At 47.1% G+C, this 22,023-nt stretch overlaps 2 long non-coding RNA genes across 2 annotated transcripts in view; both read left to right on the top strand.

The window, feature by feature from the left end:
- The first annotated feature begins 203 nt into the window (after positions 1-203).
- Positions 204-22,023, top strand: part of LOC125774438 (uncharacterized) — a 53,188-nt gene continuing 31,368 nt past the window's right edge. The window contains exons 1-3 of the long non-coding RNA XR_007420890.1: positions 204-1,324; positions 16,837-19,132; positions 21,499-21,960. This is a non-coding gene — a long non-coding RNA (uncharacterized LOC125774438). The remainder of the gene's footprint in view (positions 1,325-16,836; positions 19,133-21,498; positions 21,961-22,023) is intronic.
- On the top strand, positions 10,415-13,363 carry LOC125774439 (uncharacterized). Its single transcript, XR_007420891.1, has 3 exons — positions 10,415-10,620; positions 12,357-12,594; positions 13,253-13,363. It is a non-coding gene; the product is annotated as an uncharacterized LOC125774439 (long non-coding RNA).

Raw genomic sequence — 22,023 nt, 5'->3', positions numbered from 1 at the left:
AGGCTAATGTGTCTTGGCTAAGGTGTCTTGGCTAATGTGTCTTGGCTAATGTGTCTTGGCTAATGTGTCTTGGCTAATTTGGCTTGGCTAATGTGTCTCGGCTAATGTGTCTTGGCTAAGGTGTCTTGGCTAATGTGTCTTGGCTAAGGTGTCTTGGCTAATGTGGCTTGGCTAATATGTCTTGGCTAATGTGTCTTGGCTAATGTGTTTTGGCTACAGTGTCTTGGCTAATGTGTCTCGGCTAATGTGTCTTGGCTAAGGTGTCTCGGCTAATGTGTCTTGGCTAAGGTGTCTTGGCTAATGTGTCTTGGCTAATGTGTCTTGGCTAATGTGTCTTGGCTAATGTGTCTTGGCTAAGGTGTCTTGGCTAATGTGTCTTGGCTAATGTGTCTTGGCTAAGGTGTCTTGGCTAAGGTGTCTTGGCTAAGGTGTCTTGGCTAAGGTGTCTTGGCTAATGTGTCTTGGCTAAGGTGTCTTGGCTAATGTGTCTCGGCTAATGTGTCTTGGCTAATGTGTCTTGGCTAAGGTGTCTTGGCTAAGGTGTCTTGGCTAATGTGTCTTGGCTAAGGTGTCTTGGCTAAGGTGTCTTGGCTAAGGTGTCTTGGCTAATGTGTCTTGGCTAAGGTGTCTTGGCTAAGGTGTCTTGGCTAATGTGTCTCGGCTAAGGTGTCTTGGCTAAAGTGTCTTGGCTAATGTGTCTCGGCTAAGGTGTCTTGGCTAATGTGTCTTGGCTAAGGTGTCTTGGCTAATGTGTCTTGGCTAAGGTGTCTTGGCTAAGGTGTCTTGGCTAAGGTGTCTTGGCTAATGTGTCTCGGCTAAGGTGTCTTGGCTAAAGTGTCGTGGCTAATGTGTCTCGGCTAAGGTGTCTTGGCTAATGTGTCTTGGCTAAGGTGTCTTGGCTAAGGTGTCTTGGCTAAGGTGTCTTGGCTAAGGTGTCTTGGCTAAGGTGTCTTGGCTAATGTGTCTTGGCTAAGGTGTCTTGGCTTAGGTGTCTTGGCTAATGTGTCTTGGCTAAGGTGTCTTGGCTAATGTGTCTTGGCTAAGGTGTCTTGGCTAATGTGTCTTGGCTAAGGTGTCTTGGCTAAGGTGTCTTGGCTAAGGTGTCTTGGCTAAGGTGTCTTGGCTAAGGTGTCTTGGCTAATGTGTCTCGGCTAAGGTGTCTTGGCTAAAGTGTCTTGGCTAATGTGTCTCGGCTAAGGTGTCTTGGCTAATGTGTCTTGGCTAAGGTGTCTTGGCTAAGGTGTCTTGGCTAAGGTGTCTTGGCTAAGGTGTCTTGGCTAAGGTGTCTTGGCTAATGTGTCTTGGCTAAGGTGTCTTGGCTTAGGTGTCTTGGCTAATGTGTCTTGGCTAAGGTGTCTTGGCTAAGGTGTCTTGGCTAAGGTGTCTTGGCTAAGGTGTCTTGGCTAAGGTGTCTTGGCTAAGGTGTCTTGGCTAAGGTGTCTTGGCTAATGTGTCTTGGCTAATGTGTCTTGGCTAAGGTGTCTTGGCTAAGGTGTCTTGGCTAATGTGTCTCGGCTAAGGTGTCTTGGCTAATGTGTCTTGGCTAAGGTGTCTTGGCTAAGGTGTCTTGGCTAATGTGTCTTGGCTAAGGTGTCTTGGCTAAGGTGTCTTGGCTAAGGTGTCTTGGCTAAGGTGTCTTGGCTAAGGTGTCTTGGTTAAGGTGTCTTTGCTAATGTGTCTCGGCTAATGTGTCTTGGCTAAGGTGTCTTGGCTAAAGTGTCTTGGCTAATGTGTCTCGGCTAAGGAGTCTTGGCTAATGTGTCTTGGCTAAAGTGTCTTGGCTAATGTGTCTCGGCTAAGGTGTCTTGGCTAATGTGTCTCGGCTAAGGTGTCTTGGCTAAGGTGTCTTGGCTAATGTGTCTCGGCTAATGTGTCTTGGCTAAGGTGTCTTGGCTAAGGTGTCTTGGCTAAGGTGTCTTGGCTAATGTGTCTCGGCTAAGGTGTCTTGGCTAAAGTGTCTTGGCTAATGTGTTTTGGCTAAGGTGTCTTGGCTAATGTGTCTTGGCTAAGGTGTCTTGGCTAAGGTGTCTTGGCTAAGGTGTCTTGGCTAATGTGTCTTGGCTAAGGTGTCTTGGCTAAGGTGTCTTGGCTAAGGTGTCTTGGCTAAGGTGTCTTGGCTAAGGTGTCTTGGCTAAGGTGTCTTGGCTAATGTGTCTTGGCTAAGTTGTCTTGGCTAAGGTGTCTGGGCTAAGGTGTCTTGGCTAATGTGTCTTGGCTAAGGTGTCTTGGCTAAGGTGTCTTGGCTAAGGTGTCTTGGCTAAGGTGTCTTGGCTAAGGTGTCTTGGCTAAGGTGTCTTGGCTAAGGTGTCTTGGCTAAGGTGTCTTGGCTAAGGTGTCTTGGCTAATGTGTCTTGGCTAAGGTGTCTTGGCTAAGGTGTCTTGGCTAAAGTGTCTTGGCTAATGTGTCTCGGCTAAGGTGTCTTGGCTAATGTGTTTTGGCTAAGGTGTCTTGGCTAAGGTGTCTTGGCTAAGATGTCTTGGCTAAGGTGTCTTGGCTAAGGTGTCTTGGCTAATGTGTCTTGGCTAAGGTGTCTTGGCTAAGGTGTCTTGGCTAAGGTGTCTTGGCTAATGTGTCTTGGCTAAGGTGTCTTGGCTAAGGTGTCTTGGCTAAGGTGTCTTGGCTAATGTGTCTTGGCTAAGGTGTCTTGGCTAAGGTGTCTTGGCTAAGGTGTCTTGGCTAAGGTGTCTTGGCTAAGGTGTCTTGGCTAAGGTGTCTTGGCTAAGGTGTCTTGGCTAATGTGTCTTGGCTAATGTGTCTTGGCTAAGGTGTCTTGGCTAAGGTGTCTTGGCTAATGTGTCTCGGCTAAGGTGTCTTGGCTAATGTGTCTTGGCTAAGGTGTCTTGGCTAATGTGTCTTGGCTAAAGTGTCTTGGCTAAGGTGTCTTGGCTAATGTGTCTTGGCTAATGTGTCTTGGCTAAGGTGTCTTGGCTAAGGTGTCTTGGCTAAGGTGTCTTGGCTAAGGTGTCTTGGCTAATCTCTCTCGGCTAATGTGTCTTGGCTAATGTGTCTTGGCTAAGGTGTCTTGGCTAAGGTGTCTTGGCTAATGTGTCTTGGCTAAGGTGTCTTGGCTAAGGTGTCTTGGCTAAGGTGTCTTGGCTAATGTGTCTCGGCTAAGGTGTCTTGGCTAAAGTGTCTTGGCTAATGTGTCTCGGCTAAGGTGTCTTGGCTAATGTGTCTTGGCTAAGGTGTCTTGGCTAAGGTGTCTTGGCTAAGGTGTCTTGGCTAATGTGTCTTGGCTAAGGTGTCTTGGCTAATGTGTCTTGGCTAAGGTGTCTTGGCTAAGGTGTCTTGGATAATGTGTCTTGGCTAAGGTGTCTTGGCTAAGGTGTCTTGGCTAAGGTGTCTTGGCTAAGGTGTCTTGGCTAAGGTGTCTTGGCTAAAGTGTCTTGGCTAATGTGTCTCGGCTAAGGTGTCTTGGCTAAGGTGTCTTGGCTAATGTGTCTTGGCTTATGTGTCTCGGCTAAGGTGTCTTGGCTAATGTGTCTTGGCTAAGGTGTCTTGGCTAAAGTGTCTTGGCTAATGTGTCTCGGCTAATGTGTCTTGGCTAAGGTGTCTTGGCTAAAGTGTCTTGGCTAATGTGTCTCGGCTAATGTGTCTTGGCTAAGGTGTCTTGGCTAAGGTGTCTTGGATAATGTGTCTTGGCTAAGGTGTCTTGGCTAATGTGTCTCGGCTAAGGTGTCTTGGCTAAAGTGTCTTGGCTAATGTGTCTCGGCTAAGGTGTCTTGGCTAAGGTGTCTTGGCTAAGGTGTCTTGGCTAAGCTGTCTTGGCTAAGGTGTCTTGGCTAAGGTGTCTTGGCTAAGGTGTCTTGGCTAAGGTGTCTTGGCTAATGTGTCTCGGCTAAGGTGTCTTGGCTAAGGTGTCTTGGCTAAGGTGTCTTGGCTAAGGTGTCTTGGCTAATGTGTCTTGGCTAAGGTGTCTTGGCTAAGGTGTCTTGGCTAAGGTGTCTTGGCTAATGTGTCTCGGCTTATGTGTCTTGGCTAATGTGTCTTGGCTAAGGTGTCTTGGCTAAGGTGTCTTGGCTAATGTGTCTTGGCTAAGGTGTCTTAGCTACGGTGTCTTGGCTAATGTGTCTCGGCTAAGGTGTCTTGGCTAAGGTGTCTTGGCTAAGGTGTCTTGGCTTATGTGTCTTGGCTAAGGTGTCTTGGCTAAGGTGTCTTGGTTAAGGTGTCTTGGCTAATGTGTCTCGGCTAAAGTGTCTTGGCTAATGTGTCTCGGCTAAGGAGTCTTGGCTAATGTGTCTCGGCTAAGGTGTCTTGGCTAAGGTGTCTTGGCTAATGTGTCTCGGCTAATGTGTCTTGGCTAATGTGTCTTGGCTAAGGTGTCTTGGCTAATGTGTCTTGGCTAAGGTGTCTTGGCTAAGGTGTCTTGGCTAATGTGTCTTGGCTAAGGTGTCTTGGCTAATGTGTCTTGGCTAAGGTGTCTTGGCTAAGGTGTCTTGGCTAATGTGTCTTGGCTAATGTGTCTTGGCTAAGGTGTCTTGGCTAAGGTGTCTTGGCTAATGTGTCTTGGCTAAGGTGTCTTGGCTAAGGTGTCTTGGCTAAGGTGTCTTGGTTAAGGTGTCTTTGCTAATGTGTCTCGGCTAATGTGTCTTGGCTAAGGTGTCTTGGCTAAAGTGTCTTGGCTAATGTGTCTCGGCTAAGGAGTCTTGGCTAATGTGTCTCGGCTAAGGTGTCTTGGCTAAGGTGTCTTGGCTAATGTGTCTCGGCTAATGTGTCTTGGCTAAGGTGCTTTGGCTAAGGTGTCTTGGCTAATGTGTCTTGGCTAAGGTGTTTTGGCTAAGGTGTCTTGGCTAATGTGTCTTGGCTAAGGTGTCTTGGCTAATGTGTCTTGGCTAATGTGTCTCGGCTAATGTGTCTTGGCTAAGGTGTCTTGGCTAAAGTGTCTTGGCTAATGTGTCTCGGCTAAGGTGTCTTGGCTAATGTGTCTCGGCTAAGGTGTCTTGGCTAAGGTGTCTTGGCTAATGTGTCTCGGCTAATGTGTCTTGGCTAATGTGTCTTGGCTAAGGTGTCTTGGCTAAGGTGTCTTGGCTAAGGTGTCTTGGCTAATGTGTCTTGGCTAAGGTGTCTTGGCTAATGTGTCTTGGCTAATGTGTCTTGGCTAAGGTGTCTTGGCTAAGGTGTCTTGGCTAAGGTGTCTTGGCTAATGTGTCTTGGCTAAGGTGTCTTGGCTAATGTGTCTTGGCTAAGGTGTCTTGGCTAAGGTGTCTTGGCTAAGGTGTCTTGGCTAAGGTGTCTTGGCTAAGGTGTCTTGGCTAATGTGTCTCGGCTAAGGTGTCTTGGCTAAAGTGTCTTGGCTAATGTGTCTCGGCTAAGGTGTCTTGGCTAATGTGTTTTGGCTAAGGTGTCTTGGCTAAGGTGTCTTGGCTAAGATGTCTTGGCTAAGGTGTCTTGGCTAAGGTGTCTTGGCTAATGTGTCTTGGCTAAGGTGTCTTGGCTAAGGTGTCTTGGCTAAGGTGTCTTGGCTAATGTGTCTTGGCTAAGGTGTCTTGGCTAAGGTGTCTTGGCTAAGGTGTCTTGGCTAATGTGTCTTGGCTAAGGTGTCTTTGCTAAGGTGTCTTGGCTAAGGTGTCTTGGCTAAGGTGTCTTGGCTAAGGTGTCTTGGCTAAGGTGTCTTGGCTAAGGTGTCTTGGCTAAGGTGTCTTGGCTAATGTGTCTTGGCTAATGTGTCTTGGCTAAGGTGTCTTGGCTAAGGTGTCTTGGCTAATGTGTCTCGGCTAAGGTGTCTTGGCTAATGTGTCTTGGCTAAGGTGTCTTGGCTAATGTGTCTTGGCTAAAGTGTCTTGGCTAAGGTGTCTTGGCTAATGTGTCTTGGCTAATGTGTCTTGGCTAAGGTGTCTTGGCTAAGGTGTCTTGGCTAAGGTGTCTTGGCTAATCTGTCTCGGCTAATGTGTCTTGGCTAATGTGTCTTGGCTAAGGTGTCTTGGCTAAGGTGTCTTGGCTAATGTGTCTTGGCTAAGGTGTCTTGGCTAAGGTGTCTTGGCTAAGGTGTCTTGGCTAATGTGTCTCGGCTAAGGTGTCTTGGCTAAAGTGTCTTGGCTAATGTGTCTCGGCTAAGGTGTCTTGGCTAATGTGTCTTGGCTAAGGTGTCTTGGCTAAGGTGTCTTGGCTAAGGTGTCTTGGCTAAGGTGTCTTGGCTAAGGTGTCTTGGCTAATGTGTCTTGGCTAAGGTGTCTTGGCTAATGTGTCTTGGCTAAGGTGTCTTGGCTAAGGTGTCTTGGATAATGTGTCTTGGCCAAGGTGTCTTGGCTAAGGTGTCTTGGCTAAGGTGTCTTGGCTAAGGTGTCTTGGCTAAAGTGTCTTGGCTAATGTGTCTCGGCTAAGGTGTCTTGGCTAAGGTGTCTTGGCTAATGTGTCTTGGCTTATGTGTCTCGGCTAAGGTGTCTTGGCTAATGTGTCTTGGCTAAGGTGTCTTGGCTAAAGTGTCTTGGCTAATGTGTCTCGGCTAATGTGTCTTGGCTAAGGTGTCTTGGCTAAAGTGTCTTGGCTAATGTGTCTCGGCTAATGTGTCTTGGCTAAGGTGTCTTGGCTAAGGTGTCTTGGATAATGTGTCTTGGCTAAGGTGTCTTGGCTAATGTGTCTCGGCTAAGGTGTCTTGGCTAAAGTGTATTGGCTAATGTGTCTCGGCTAAGGTGTCTTGGCTAAGGTGTCTTGGCTAAGGTGTCTTGGCTAAGCTGTCTTGGCTAAGGTGTCTTGGCTAAGGTGTCTTGGCTAAGGTGTCTTGGCTAATGTGTCTCGGCTAAGGTGTCTTGGCTAAGGTGTCTTGGCTAAGGTGTCTTGGCTAATGTGTCTTGGCTAATGTGTCTTGGCTAAGGTGTCTTGGCTAAGGTGTCTTGGCTAAAGTGTCTTGGCTAATGTGTCTCGGCTAATGTGTCTTGGCTAAGGTGTCTTGGCTAAAGTGTCTTGGCTAATGTGTCTTGGCTAAGGTGTCTTGGCTAAGGTGTCTTGGCTAATGTGTCTCGGCTAAGGTGTCTTGGCTAATGTGTCTTGGCTAAGGTGTCTTGGCTAATGTGTCTTGGCTAAGGTGTCTTGGCTAAGGTGTCTTGGCTAATGTGTCTTGGCTAAGGTGTCTTGGCTAAGGTGTCTTGGCTAAGGTGTCTTGGCTAAGGTGTCTTGGCTAAGGTGTCTTGACTAAGGTGTCTTGCCTAAGGTGTCTTGGCTAATGTGTCTCGGCTAAGGTGTCTTGGCTAAGGTGTCTTGGCTAAGGTGTCTTGGCTAATGTGTCTTGGCTAATGTGTCTTGGCTAAGGTGTCTTGGCTAAGGTGTCTTGGCTAAGGTGTCTTGGCTAATGTGTCTCGGCTTATGTGTCTTGGCTAATGTGTCTTGGCTAAGGTGTCTTGGCTAAGGTGTCTTGGCTAATGTGTCTTGGCTAAGGTGTCTTAGCTACGGTGTCTTGGCTAATGTGTCTCGGCTAAGGTGTCTTGGCTAAGGTGTCTTGGCTAAGGTGTCTTGGCTTATGTGTCTTGGCTAAGGTGTCTTGGCTAAGGTGTCTTGGTTAAGGTGTCTTGGCTAATGTGTCTCGGCTAAAGTGTCTTGGCTAATGTGTCTCGGCTAAGGTGTCTTGGCTAAGGTGTCTTGGCTAAGGTGTCTTGGCTAAGGTGTCTTGGCTAATGTGTCTCGGCTAAGGTGTCTTGGCTAAGGTGTCTTGGCTAATGTGTCTCGGCTAAGGTGTCTTGGCTAATGTGTCTTGGCTAAGGTGTCTTGGCTAATGTGTCTTGGCTAAAGTGTCTTGGCTAAGGTGTCTTGGCTAATGTGTCTTGGCTAATGTGTCTTGGCTAAGGTGTCTTGGCTAAGGTGTCTTGGCTAAGGTGTCTTGGCTAATCTGTCTCGGCTAATGTGTCTTGGCTAATGTGTCTTGGCTAAGGTGTCTTGGCTAAGGTGTCTTGGCTAATGTGTCTTGGCTAAGGTGTCTTGGCTAAGGTGTCTTGGCTAAGGTGTCTTGGCTAATGTGTCTCGGCTAAGGTGTCTTGGCTAAAGTGTCTTGGCTAATGTGTCTCGGCTAAGGTGTCTTGGCTAATGTGTCTTGGCTAAGGTGTCTTGGCTAAGGTGTCTTGGCTAAGGTGTCTTGGCTAAGGTGTCTTGGCTAAGGTGTCTTGGCTAATGTGTCTTGGCTAAGGTGTCTTGGCTAATGTGTCTTGGCTAAGGTGTCTTGGCTAAGGTGTCTTGGATAATGTGTCTTGGCCAAGGTGTCTTGGCTAAGGTGTCTTGGCTAAGGTGTCTTGGCTAAAGTGTCTTGGCTAATGTGTCTCGGCTAAGGTGTCTTGGCTAAGGTGTCTTGGCTAATGTGTCTTGGCTTATGTGTCTCGGCTAAGGTGTCTTGGCTAATGTGTCTTGGCTAAGGTGTCTTGGCTAAAGTGTCTTGGCTAATGTGTCTCGGCTAATGTGTCTTGGCTAAGGTGTCTTGGCTAAAGTGTCTTGGCTAATGTGTCTCGGCTAATGTGTCTTGGCTAAGGTGTCTTGGCTAAGGTGTCTTGGATAATGTGTCTTGGCTAATGTGTCTTGGCTAATGTGTCTCGGCTAAGGTGTCTTGGCTAAAGTGTATTGGCTAATGTGTCTCGGCTAAGGTGTCTTGGCTAAGGTGTCTTGGCTAAGGTGTCTTGGCTAAGCTGTCTTGGCTAAGGTGTCTTGGCTAAGGTGTCTTGGCTAAGGTGTCTTGGCTAATGTGTCTCGGCTAAGGTGTCTTGGCTAAGGTGTCTTGGCTAAGGTGTCTTGGCTAATGTGTCTTGGCTAATGTGTCTTGGCTAAGGTGTCTTGGCTAAGGTGTCTTGGCTAAGGTGTCTTGGCTAATGTGTCTCGGCTAATGTGTCTTGGCTAATGTGTCTTGGCTAAGGTGTCTTGGCTAAGGTGTCTTGGCTAATGTGTCTTGGCTAAGGTGTCTTGGCTAAGGTGTCTTGGCTAAGGTGTCTTGGCTAATGTGTCTCGGCTAAGGTGTCTTGGCTAAAGTGTCTTGGCTAATGTGTCTCGGCTAAGGTGTCTTGGCTAATGTGTTTTGGCTAAGGTGTCTTGGCTAAGGTGTCTTGGCTAAGGTGTCTTGGCTAAGGTGTCTTGGCTAAGGTGTCTTGGCTAATGTGTCTTGGCTAAGGTGTCTTGGCTAAGGTGTCTTGGCTAAGGTGTCTTGGCTAAGGTGTCTTGGCTAAGGTGTCTTGGCTAAGGTGTCTTGGCTAAGGTGTCTTGGCTAATGTGTCTTGGCTAAGGTGTCTTGGCTAAGGTGTCTGGGCTAAGGTGTCTTGGCTAATGTGTCTTGGCTAAGGTGTCTTGGCTAAGGTGTCTTGGCTAAGGTGTCTTGGCTAATGTGTCTCGGCTAAGGTGTCTTGGCTAAAGTGTCTTGGCTAATGTGTCTCGGCTAAGGTGTCTTGGCTAATGTGTCTTGGCTAAGGTGTCTTGGCTAAGGTGTCTTGGCTAAGGTGTCTTGGCTAATGTGTCTTGGCTAAGGTGTCTTGGCTAATGTGTCTTGGCTAAGGTGTCTTGGCTAAGGTGTCTTGGATAATGTGTCTTTGCTAAGGTGTCTTGGCTAAGGTGTCTTGGCTAAGGTGTCTTGGCTAAGGTGTCTTGGCTAAGGTGTCTTGGCTAAAGTGTCTTGGCTAATGTGTCTCGGCTAAGGTGTCTTGGCTAAGGTGTCTTGGCTAATGTGTCTTGGCTTATGTGTCTCGGCTAAGGTGTCTTGGCTAATGTGTCTTGGCTAAGGTGTCTTGGCTAAAGTGTCTTGGCTAATGTGTCTCGGCTAATGTGTCTTGGCTAAGGTGTCTTGGCTAAAGTGTCTTGGCTAATGTGTCTTGGCTAAGGTGTCTTGGCTAAGGTGTCTTGGCTAATGTGTCTCGGCTAAGGTGTCTTGGCTAATGTGTCTTGGCTAAGGTGTCTTGGCTAATGTGTCTTGGCTAAGGTGTCTTGGCTAAGGTGTCTTGGCTAATGTGTCTTGGCTAAGGTGTCTTGGCTAAGGTGTCTTGGCTAAGGTGTCTTGGCTAAGGTGTCTTGGCTAAGGTGTCTTGACTAAGGTGTCTTGCCTAAGGTGTCTTGGCTAATGTGTCTCGGCTAAGGTGTCTTGGCTAAGGTGTCTTGGCTAAGGTGTCTTGGCTAATGTGTCTTGGCTAATGTGTCTTGGCTAAGGTGTCTTGGCTAAGGTGTCTTGGCTAAGGTGTCTTGGCTAATGTGTCTCGGCTTATGTGTCTTGGCTAATGTGTCTTGGCTAAGGTGTCTTGGCTAAGGTGTCTTGGCTAATGTGTCTTGGCTAAGGTGTCTTAGCTACGGTGTCTTGGCTAATGTGTCTCGGCTAAGGTGTCTTGGCTAAGGTGTCTTGGCTAAGGTGTCTTGGCTTATGTGTCTTGGCTAAGGTGTCTTGGCTAAGGTGTCTTGGTTAAGGTGTCTTGGCTAATGTGTCTCGGCTAAAGTGTCTTGGCTAATGTGTCTCGGCTAAGGAGTCTTGGCTAATGTGTCTCGGCTAAGGTGTCTTGGCTAAGGTGTCTTGGCTAATGTGTCTCGGCTAATGTGTCTTGGCTAATGTGTCTTGGCTAAGGTGTCTTGGCTAATGTGTCTTGGCTAAGGTGTCTTGGCTAAGGTGTCTTGGCTAATGTGTCTTGGCTAAGGTGTCTTGGCTTATGTGTCTTGGCTAAGGTGTCTTGGCTAAGGTGTCTTGGCTAATGTGTCTTGGCTAATGTGTCTTGGCTAAGGTGTCTTGGCTAAGGTGTCTTGGCTAATGTGTCTTGGCTAAGGTGTCTGGGCTAAGGTGTCTTGGCTAAGGTGTCTTGGTTAAGGTGTCTTTGCTAATGTGTCTCGGCTAATGTGTCTTGGCTAAGGTGTCTTGGCTAAAGTGTCTTGGCTAATGTGTCTCGGCTAAGGAGTCTTGGCTAATGTGTCTCGGCTAAGGTGTCTTGGCTAAGGTGTCTTGGCTAATGTGTCTCGGCTAATCTGTCTTGGCTAAGGTGCTTTGGCTAAGGTGTCTTGGCTAATGTGTCTTGGCTAAGGTGTTTTGGCTAAGGTGTCTTGGCTAATGTGTCTATTCTAAGGTGTCTTGGCTAATGTGTCTTGGCTAATGTGTCTCGGCTAATGTGTCTTGGCTAAGGTGTCTTGGCTAAAGTGTCTTGGCTAATGTGTCTCGGCTAAGGTGTCTTGGCTAATGTGTCTCGGCTAAGGTGTCTTGGCTAAGGTGTCTTGGCTAATGTGTCTCGGCTAATGTGTCTTGGCTAATGTGTCTTGGCTAAGGTGTCTTGGCTAAGGTGTCTTGGCTAAGGTGTCTTGGCTAATGTGTCTTGGCTAAGGTGTCTTGGCTAATGTGTCTTGGCTAATGTGTCTTGGCTAAGGTGTCTTGGCTAAGGTGTCTTGGCTAAGGTGTCTTGGCTAATGTGTCTTGGCTAAGGTGTCTTGGCTAATGTGTCTTGGCTAAGGTGTCTTGGCTAAGGTGTCTTGGCTAAGGTGTCTTGGCTAAGGTGTCTTGGCTAAGGTGTCTTGGCTAAGGTGTCTTGGCTAATGTGTCTCGGCTAAGGTGTCTTGGCTAAAGTGTCTTGGCTAATGTGTCTCGGCTAAGGTGTCTTGGCTAATGTGTTTTGGCTAAGGTGTCTTGGCTAAGGTGTCTTGGCTAAGATGTCTTGGCTAAGGTGTCTTGGCTAAGGTGTCTTGGCTAATGTGTCTTGGCTAAGGTGTCTTGGCTAAGGTGTCTTGGCTAAGGTGTCTTGGCTAATGTGTCTTGGCTAAGGTGTCTTGGCTAAGGTGTCTTGGCTAAGGTGTCTTGGCTAATGTGTCTTGGTTAAGGTGTTTTGGCTTAGGTGTCTTGGCTAAGGTGTCTTGGCTTATGTGTCTTGGCTAAAGTGTCTTGGCTAAGGTGTCTTGGCTTAGGTGTCTTGGCTAATGTGTCTTGGCTAATGTGTCTTGGCTAAGGTGTCTTGGCTAATGTGTCTTGGCTTTGGTATCTTGGCTAAGGTGTCTTGGCTAAGGTGTCTTGGCTAAAGTGTCTTGGCTAATGTGTCTTGGCTAAGGTGTCTTGGCTAATGTGTCTTGGTTAAGGTGTTTTGGCTTAGGTGTCTTGGCTAAGGTGTCTTGGCTTATGTGTCTTGGCTAAGGTGTCTTGGCTAAGGTGTCTTGGCTAATGTGTCTTGGCTAAAGTGTCTTGGCTAAGGTGTCTTGGCTTAGGTGTCTTGGCTAATGTGTCTTGGCTAATGTGTCTTGGCTAAGGTGTCTTGGCTAATGTGTCTTGGCTTTGGTGTCTTGGCTAAGGTGTCTTGGCTAAGGTGTCTTGGCTAAAGTGTCTTGGCTAATGTGTCTTGGCTAAGGTGTCTTGGCTAAGGTGTCTTGGCTAAGGTGTCTTGGCTAAGGTGTCTTGGCTAAGGTGTCTTGGCTTATGTGTCTTGGCTAAGGTGTCTTGGCTAAGGTGTCTTGGCTAATGTGTCTTGGCTAATGTGTCTTGGCTAATGTGTCTTGGCTAATGTGTCTTGGCTAATGTGTCTTGGTTAATGTATCTTGGCTAAGGTGTCTCGGCTAATGTGTCTTGGCTAAGGTGTCTTGGCTAATGTATCTTGGCTAATGTGTCTTGGCTAAGGTGTCTTGGCTAATGTGTCTTGGCTAAGGTGTCTTGGCTTATGTGTCTTGGCTAAGGTGTCTTGGCTAAGGTGTCTTGGCTAAGGTGTCTTGGCTAAGGTGTCTTGGCTAATGTGTCTTGGCTTTGGTGTCTTGGCTAAGGTGTCTTGGCTAAGGTGTCTTGGCTAAAGTGTCTTGGCTAAGGTGTCTTGTCTTAGGTGTCTCGGCTAATGTGTCTTGGCTAATGTGTCTTGGCTAAGGTGTCTTGGCTAATGTGTCTTGGCTTTGGTGTCTTGGCTAAGGTGTCTTGGCTAAGGTGTCTTGGCTAAAGTGTCTTGGCTAATGTGTCTTGGCTAAGGTGTCTTGGCTAATGTGTCTTGGTTAAGGTGTTTTGGCTTAGGTGTCTTGGCTAAGGTGTCTTGGCTTATGTGTCTTGGCTAAGGTGTCTTGGCTAAGGTGTCTTGGCTAATGTGTCTTGGCTAAAGTGTCTTGGCTAAGGTGTCTTGGCTTAGGTGTCTTGGCTAATGTGTCTTGGCTAATGTGTCTTGGCTAAGGTGTCTTGGCTAATGTGTCTTGGCTTTGGTGTCTTGGCTAAGGTGTCTTGGCTAAGGTGTCTTGGCTAAAGTGTCTTGGCTAATGTGTCTTGGCTAAGGTGTCTTGGCTAAGGTGTCTTGGCTAAGGTGTCTTGGCTAAGGTGTCTTGGCTAAGGTGTCTTGGCTTATGTGTCTTGGCTAAGGTGTCTTGGCTAAGGTGTCTTGGCTAATGTGTCTTGGCTAATGTGTCTTGGCTAATGTGTCTTGGCTAATGTGTCTTGGTTAATGTATCTTGGCTAAGGTGTCTCGGCTAATGTGTCTTGGCTAAGGTGTCTTGGCTTAGGTGTCTTGGCTAATGTGTCTTGGCTAATGTGTCTTGGCTAAGGTGTCTTGGCTACAGTGTCTTGGCTAAGGTGTCTTGGCTAAAGTGTCTTGGCTTAGGTGTCTTGGCTAATGTGTCTTGGCTAATGTGTCTTGGCTAAGGTGTCTTGGCTAATGTGTCTTGGCTAATGTGTCTTGGCTAATGTGTCTCGGCTAATGTGTCTTGGCTTATGTGTCTTGGCTAATGTGTCTTGGCTAATGTGTCTTGGCTAAGGTGTCTTGGCTAAAGTGTCTTGGCTAAGGTGTCTTGGCTTAGGTGTCTTGGCTAATGTGTCTTGGCTAATGTGTCTTGGCTAATGTGTCTTGGCTAAGGTGTCTTGGCTAAGGTGTCTTGGCTAAAGTGTCTTGGCTAAGGTGTCTTGGCTTAGGTGTCTTGGCTAATGTGTCTTGGCTAATGTGTCTTGGCTAAGGTGTCTTGGCTAATGTGTCTTGGCTTTGGTGTCTTGGCTAAGGTGTCTTGGCTAAGGTGTCTTGGCTAAAGTGTCTTGGCTAATGTGTCTTGGCTAAGGTGTCTTGGCTAATGTGTCTTGGTTAAGGTGTTTTGGCTTAGGTGTCTTGGCTAAGGTGTCTTGGCTTATGTGTCTTGGCTAAGGTGTCTTGGCTAAGGTGTCTTGGCTAATGTGTCTTGGCTAAAGTGTCTTGGCTAAGGTGTCTTGGCTTAGGTGTCTTGGCTAATGTGTCTTGGCTAATGTGTCTTGGCTAAGGTGTCTTGGCTTATGTGTCTTGGCTTTGGTGTCTTGGCTAAGGTGTCTTGGCTAAGGTGTCTTGGCTAAAGTGTCTTGGCTAATGTGTCTTGGCTAAGGTGTCTTGGCTAAGGTGTCTTGGCTAAGGTGTCTTGGCTAAGGTGTCTTGGCTAAGGTGTCTTGGCTTATGTGTCTTGGCTAAGGTGTCTTGGCTAAGGTGTCTTGGCTAATGTGTCTTGGCTATTGTGTCTTGGCTAATGTGTCTTGGCTAATGTGTCTTGGCTAATGTGTCTTGGTTAATGTATCTTGGCTAAGGTGTCTCGGCTAATGTGTCTTGGCTAAGGTGTCTTGGCTAATGTGTCTTGGCTAATGTGTCTTGGCTAAGGTGTCTTGGCTAATGTGTCTTGGCTAAGGTGTCTTGGCTTATGTGTCTTGGCTAAGGTGTCTTGGCTAAGGTGTCTTGGCTAAGGTGTCTTGGCTAAGGTGTCTTGGCTAATGTGTCTTGGCTTTGGTGTCTTGGCTAAGGTGTCTTGGCTAAGGTGTCTTGGCTAAAGTGTCTTGGCTAAGGTGTCTTGGCTTAGGTGTCTTGGCTAATGTGTCTTGGCTAATGTGTCTTGGCTAAGGTGTCTTGGCTAATGTGTCTTGGCTTTGGTGTCTTTCCTAAGGTGTCTTGGCTAAGGTGTCTTGGCTAAAGTGTCTTGGCTAATGTGTCTTGGCTAAGGTGTCTTGGCTAAGGTGTCTTGGCTTAGGTGTCTTGGCTAATGTGTCTTGGCTAATGTGTCTTGGCTAAGGTGTCTTCTCTTATGTGTCTTGGCTTTGGTGTCTTGGCTAAGGTGTCTTGGCTAAGGTGTCTTGGCTAAAGTGTCTTGGCTAATGTGTCTTGGCTAAGGTGTCTTGGCTAAGGTGTCTTGGCTAAGGTGTCTTGGCTAAGGTGTCTTGGCTAAGGTGTCTTGGCTTATGTGTCTTGGCTAAGGTGTCTTGGCTAAGGTGTCTTGGCTAATGTGTCTTGGCTATTGTGTCTTGGCTAATGTGTCTTGGCTAATGTGTCTTGGCTAATGTGTCTTGGTTAATGTATCTTGGCTAAGGTGTCTCGGCTAATGTGTCTTGGCTAAGGTGTCTTGGCTAATGTGTCTTGGCTAATGTGTCTTGGCTAAGGTGTCTTGGCTAATGTGTCTTGGCTAAGGTGTCTTGGCTTATGTGTCTTGGCTAAGGTGTCTTGGCTAAGGTGTCTTGGCTAAGGTGTCTTGGCTAAGGTGTCTTGGCTAATGTGTCTTGGCTTTGGTGTCTTGGCTAAGGTGTCTTGGCTAAGGTGTCTTGGCTAAAGTGTCTTGGCTAAGGTGTCTTGGCTTAGGTGTCTTGGCTAATGTGTCTTGGCTAATGTGTCTTGGCTAAGGTGTCTTGGCTAATGTGTCTTGGCTTTGGTGTCTTGGCTAAGGTGTCTTGGCTAAGGTGTCTTGGCTAAAGTGTCTTGGCTAATGTGTCTTGGCTAAGGTGTCTTGGCTAATGTGTCTTGGTTAAGGTGTTTTGGCTTAGGTGTCTTGGCTAAGGTGTCTTGGCTTATGTGTCTTGGCTAAGGTGTCTTGGCTAAGGTGTCTTGGCTAATGTGTCTTGGCTAAAGTGTCTTGGCTAAGGTGTCTTGGCTTAGGTGTCTTGGCTAATGTGTCTTGGCTAATGTGTCTTGGCTAAGGTGTCTTGGCTAATGTGTCTTGGCTTTGGTGTCTTGGCTAAGGTGTCTTGGCTAAGGTGTCTTGGCTAAAGTGTCTTGGCTAATGTGTCTTGGCTAAGGTGTCTTGGCTAAGGTGTCTTGGCTAAGGTGTCTTGGCTAAGGTGTCTTGGCTTATGTGTCTTGGCTAAGGTGTCTTGGCTAAGGTGTCTTGGCTAATGTGTCTTGGCTAATGTGTCTTGGCTAATGTGTCTTGGATAATGTGTCTTGGCTAATGTGTCTTGGTTAATGTATCTTGGCTAAGGTGTCTCGGCTAATGTGTCTTGGCTAAGGTGTCTTGGCTAATGTGTCTTGGCTAAGGTGTCTTGGCTTAGGTGTCTTGGCTTATGTGTCTTGGCTAATGTGTCTTGGCTAAGGTGTCTTGGCTACAGTGTCTTGGCTAAGGTGTCTTGGCTAAAGTGTCTTGGCTTAGGTGTCTTGGCTAATGTGTCTTGGCTAATGTGTCTTGGCTAAGGTGTCTTGGCTAATGTGTCTTGGCTAAGGTGTCTTGGCTACAGTGTCTTGGCTAAGGTGTCTTGGCTAAAGTGTTTTGGCTTAGGTGTCTTGGCTAATGTGTCTTGGCTAATGTGTCTTGGCTAAGGTGTCTTGGCTAATGTGTCTTGGCTTTGGTGTCTTGGCTAAGGTGTCTTGGCTAAGGTGTCTTGGCTAATGTGTCTTGGCTAATGTGTCTTGGCTTTGGTGTCTTGGCTAAGGTGTCTTGGCTAAGGTGTCTTGGCTAAAGTGTCTTGGCTAATGTGTCTTGGCTAAGGTGTCTTGGCTAATGTGTCTTGGTTAAGGTGTTTTGGCTTAGGTGTCTTGGCTAAGGTGTCTTGGCTAAGGTGTCTTGGCTAAGGTGTCTTGGCTAAGGTGTCTTGGCTAATGTGTCTTGGCTAATGTGTCTTGGCTAATGTGTCTTGGCTAATGTGTCTTGGCTAATGTGTCTTGGTTAATGTATCTTGGCTAAGGTGTCTCGGCTAATGTGTCTTGGCTAAGGTGTCTTGGCTAATGTGTCTTGGCTAAGGTGTCTTGGCTTAGGTGTCTTGGCTAATGTGTCTTGGCTAATGTGTCTTGGCTAAGGTGTCTTGGCTACAGTGTCTTGGCTAAGGTGTCTTGGCTAAAGTGTCTTGGCTTAGGTGTCTTGGCTAATGTGTCTTGGCTAATGTGTCTTGGCTAAGGTGTCTTGGCTAATGTGTCTTGGCTAAGGTGTCTTGGCTACAGTGTCTTGGCTAAGGTGTCTTGGCTAAAGTGTCTTGGCTTAGGTGTCTTGGCTAATGTGTCTTGGCTAAGGTGTCTTGGCTAAAGTGTCTTGGCTAAGGTGTCTTGGCTTAGGTGTCTTGGCTAATGTGTCTTGGTCAATGTGTCTTGGCTAAGGTGTCTTGGCTAATGTGTCTTGGCTTTGGTGTCTTGGCTTATGTGTCTTGGCTAAGGTGTCTTGGCTAAAGTGTCTTGGCTAATGTGTCTTGGCTAAGGTGTCTTGGCTAATGTGTCTTGGTTAAGGTGTTTTGGCTTAGGTGTCTTGGCTAAGGTGTCTTGGCTTATGTGTCTTGGCTAAGGTGTCTTGGCTAAGGTGTCTTGGCTAATGTGTCTTGGCTAAAGTGTCTTGGCTAAGGTGTCTTGGCTTAGGTGTCTTGGCTAATGTGTCTTGGCTAATGTGTCTTGGCTAAGGTGTCTTGGCTTAGGTGTCTTGGCTAAGGTGTCTTGGCTAAGGTGTCTTGGCTAAAGTGTCTTGGCTAATGTGTCTTGGCTAACGTGTCTTGGCTTAGGTGTCTTGGCTAAGGTGTCTTGGCTAATGTGTCTTGGTTAAGGTGTTTTGGCTTAGGTGTCTTGGCTAAGGTGTCTTGGCTTATGTGTCTTGGCTAAGGTGTCTTGGCTAAGGTGTCTTGGCTAATGTGTCTTGGCTAAAGTGTCTTGGCTAAGGTGTCTTGGCTTAGGTGTCTTGGCTAATGTGTCTTGGCTAATGTGTCTTGGCTAAGGTGTCTTGGCTAATGTGTCTTGGCTTTGGTGTCTTGGCTAAGGTGTCTTGGCTAAGGTGTCTTGGCTAAAGTGTCTTGGCTAATGTGTCTTGGCTAAGGTGTCTTGGCTAAGGTGTCTTGGCTAAGGTGTCTTGGCTAATGTGTCTTGGCTAAGGTGTCTTGGCTAAGGTGTCTTGGCTAAGGTGTCTTGGCTAAGGTGTCTTGGCTAATGTGTCTTGGCTAATGTGTCTTGGCTAAGGTGTCTTGGATAAGGTGTCTTGGCTAAGGTGTCTTGGCTAATGTGTCTTGGCTAAGGTGTCTTGGCTAAGGTGTCTTGGCTAAGGTGTCTTGGCTAATGTGTCTTGGCTAAGGTGTCTTGGCTTAGGTGTCTTGGCTAATGTGTCTTGGCTAATGTGTCTTGGCTAAGGTGTCTTGGCTACAGTGTCTTGGCTAAGGTGTCTTGGCTAAAGTGTCTTGGCTTAGGTGTCTTGGCTAATGTGTCTTGGCTAATGTGTCTTGGCTAAGGTGTCTTGGCTAATGTGTCTTGGCTAATGTGTCTTGGCTAATGTGTCTCGGCTAATGTGTCTTGGCTTATGTGTCTTGGCTAATGTGTCTTGGCTAATGTGTCTTGGCTAAGGTGTCTTGGCTAAAGTGTCTTGGCTAAGGTGTCTTGGCTTAGGTGTCTTGGCTAATGTGTCTTGGCTAATGTGTCTTGGCTAATGTGTCTTGGCTAAGGTGTCTTGGCTAAAGTGTCTTGGCTTAGGTGTCTTGGCTAAGGTGTCTTGGCTAAGGTGTCTTGGCTAATGTGTCTTGGCTAATATGTCTTGGCTAAGGTGTCTTGGCTAATGTGTCTTGGCTAATGTGTCTCAGCTAATGTGTCCTGGCTAATGTGTCCTGCCTAATGTGTCTTGGCTAAGGTGTCTTGGCTAAGGTGTCTTGACTTATGTGTCTTGGCTAATGTGTCTTGGCTAATGTGTATTGGCTGATGTGTCTTGGCTAATGTGTCTTGGCTAAGGTGTCTTGGCTAAAGTGTCTTGGCTAAGGTGTCTTGGCTTAGGTGTCTAGGCTAATGTGTCTTGGCTAATGTGTCTTGGCTAAGGTGTCTTGGCTAAAGTGTCTTGGCTAAGGTGTCTTGGCTTAGGTGTCTTGGCTAAGGTGTCTTGGCTCATGTGTCTTGGCTAAGGTGTCTTGGCTAATGTGTCTTGGCTAATGTGTCTTGGCTAAGGTGTCTTGGCTAATGTGTCTTGGCTAATGTGTCTCGGCTAAGGTGTCTTGGCTAAAGTGTCTTGGCTAAGGTGTCTTGGCTTAGGTGTCTTGGCTAATGTGTCTTGGCTAATGTGTCTTGGCTAATGTGTCTTGGCTAAGGTGTATTGGCTAAAGTGTCTTGGCTTAGGTGTCTTGGCTAAGGTGTCTTGGCTAAGGTGTCTTGGCTAATGTGTCTTGGCTAATGTGTCTTGGCTAAGGTGTCTTGGCTAATGTGTCTTGGCTAATGTGTCTCAGCTAATGTGTCCTGGCTAATGTGTCCTGCCTAATGTGTCTTGGCTAAGGTGTCTTGGCTAAGGTGTCTTGACTTATGTGTCTTGGCTAATGTGTCTTGGCTAATGTGTATTGGCTGATGTGTCTTGGCTAATGTGTCTTGGCTAATGTGTCTTGGCTAAGGTGTCTTGGCTAAAGTGTCTTGGCTAAGGTGTCTTGGCTTAGGTTTTTAGGCTAATGTGTCTTGGCTAATGTGTCTTGGCTAAGGTGTCTTGGCTAAAGTGTCTTGGCTAAGGTGTATTGGCTTAGGTGTCTTGGCTAAGGTGTCTTGGCTAATGTGTCTTGGCTAGGGTGTCTTGACTAATGTGTCTTGGCTAATGTGTCTTGGCTAAGGTGTCTTGGCTAATGTGTCTTGGCTAATGTGTCTTGGCTTAGGTGTCTTGGCTAAGGTGTCTTGGCTAATGTGTCTTGGCTAATGTGTCTTGGCTAAGGTGTCTTGGCTAATGTGTCTTGGCTAATGTGTCTTGGCTAAGGTGTCTTGGCTAATGTGTCTTGGCTAAGGTGTCTTGGCTAAGGTGTCTTGGCTAATGTGTCTTGGCTAATGTGTCTTGGCTAAGGTGTCTTGGCTAATGTGTCTTGCCTAATGTATCTTGGCTAAGGTGTCTCGGCTAATGTGTCTTGGCTAAGGTGTCTTGGCTAAAGTGTCTAGGCTAAGGTGTCTTGGCTTAGGTGTCTTGGCTAAGGTGTCTTGGCTAATGTGTCTTGGCTAATGTGTCTTGGCTAATGTGTCTTGGCTAAGGTGTCTTGGCTTATGTGTCTCGGCTAATGTGTCTTGGCTAAAGTGTCTTGGCTAAGGTGTCTTGGCTAATGTGTCTTGGCTAAGGTGTCTTGGCTAAAGTGTCTTGGCTAAGGTGTCTTGGCTAAGGTGTCTTGGCTAATGTGTCTTGGCTAAGGTGTCTTGGCTAATGTGTCTTGGCTAAAGTGTCTTGGCTAAGCTGTCTTGGCTAAGGTGTCTTGGCTAAGGTGTCTTGGCTAATGTGTCTTGGCTAAGGTGTCTTGGCTAATGTGTCTTGGCTAAAGTGTCTTAACTAAGGTGTCTTGGCTAAGGTGTCTTGGCTAAGGTGTCTTGGCTAAGGTGTCTTGGCTAAAGTGTCTTGGCTGAAGTGTCTTGGCTAATGTGTCTCGGCTAATGTGTCTTGGCTAAAGTGTCTTGGCTAAGGTGTCTTGGCTAATGTGTCTTGGCTAATGTGTCTTGGCTAAAGTGTCTTGGCTAAGCTGTCTTGGCTAACGTGTCTTGGCTAATGTGTCTTGGCTAACGTGTCTTGGCTAAGGTGTCTTGACAAAGGTGTCTTGGCTAAGGTGTCTTGGCTAATGTGTCTTGGCTAATGTGTCTTGGCTAATGTGTCTTGGCTAATGTGTCTTGGCTAAGGTGTCTTGGCTAAGGTGTTTTGGCTAATGTGTCTCGGCTAAGGTGTCTTGGCTAAGGTGTCTTGGCTAATGTGTCTTGGCTAAAGTGTCTTGGCTAAGGTGTCTTGGCTAATGTGTCTTGGCTAAGGTGTCTTGGCTAAAGTGTCTTGGCTAAGGTGTCTTGGCTAAAGTGTCTTTGCTAAGGTGTCTTGGCTAATGTGTCTTGGCTAAGGTGTCTTGGCTAATATGTCTTGGCTAAAGTGTCTTGGCTAAGGTGTCTTGGCTAAGGTGTCTTGGCTAATGTGTCTTGGCTAAGGTGTCTTGGCTAAAGTGTCTTGGCTAAGGTGTCTTGGCTAAAGTGTCTTGGCTAAGGTGTCTTGGCTAAGGTGTCTTGGCTAATGTGTCTTGGCTAAGGTGTCTTGGCTAAGGTGTCTTGGCTAATGTGTCTTGGCTAATGTGTCTTGGCTAATGTGTCTTGGCTAAGGTGTCTTGGCTAATGTGTCTCGGCTAATGTGTCTTGGCTAAAGTGTCTTGGCTAAGGTGTCTTGGCTAATGTGTCTTGGCTAAGGTGTCTTGGCTAAAGTGTCTTGGCTAAGGTGTCTTGGCTAAGGTGTCTTGGCTAATGTGTCTTGGCTAAGGTGTCTTGGCTAATGTGTCTTGGCTAAAGTGTCTTGGCTAAGCTGTCTTGGCTAAGGTGTCTTGGCTAAGGTGTCTTGGCTAATGTGTCTTGGCTAAGGTGTCTTGGCTAATGTGTCTTGGCTAAAGTGTCTTGGCTAAGGTGTCTTGGCTAAAGTGTCTTGGCTAAGGTGTCTTGGCTAATGTGTCTTGGCTAAAGTGTCTTGGCTAAGGTGTCTTGGCTAAGGTGTCTTGGCTAAGGTGTCTTGGCTAATGTGTCTTGGCTAAGGTGTCTTGGCTAATGTGTCTTGGCTAAGGTGTCTTGGCTAATGTGTCTTGGCTAAGGTGTCTTGGCTAAAGTGTCTTGGCTAAGGTGTCTTGGCTAAGGTGTCTTGGCTAAGGTGTCTTGGCTAAGGTGTCTTGGCTAATGTGTCTTGGCTAAGGTGTCTTGGCTAAAGTGTCTTGGCTAAGGTGTCTTGGCTAAGGTGTCTTGGCTAATGTGTCTTGGCTAATGTGTCTTGGCTAAGGTGTCTTGGCTAATGTGTCTTGGCTAAAGTGTCTTGGCTAAGGTGTCTTGGCTAAGGTGTCTTGGCTAAGGTGTCTTGGCTAATGTGTCTTGGCTAAGGTGTCTTGGCTAATGTGTCTTGGGTAAGGTGTCTTGGCTAATGTGTCTTGGCTAAGGTGTCTTGGCTAAAGTGTCTTGGCTAAGGTGTCTTGGCTAATGTGTCTTGGCTAAGGTGTCTTGGCTAAGGTGTCTTGGCTAAGGTGTCTT

This window comes from Anopheles funestus, unplaced genomic scaffold (genome assembly GCF_943734845.2).
Source record: "Anopheles funestus unplaced genomic scaffold, idAnoFuneDA-416_04 scaffold_167_ctg1, whole genome shotgun sequence".
NCBI lineage: Eukaryota > Metazoa > Arthropoda > Insecta > Diptera > Culicidae > Anopheles > Anopheles funestus.
This window is presented reverse-complemented; position numbering and strand designations above follow the sequence as displayed.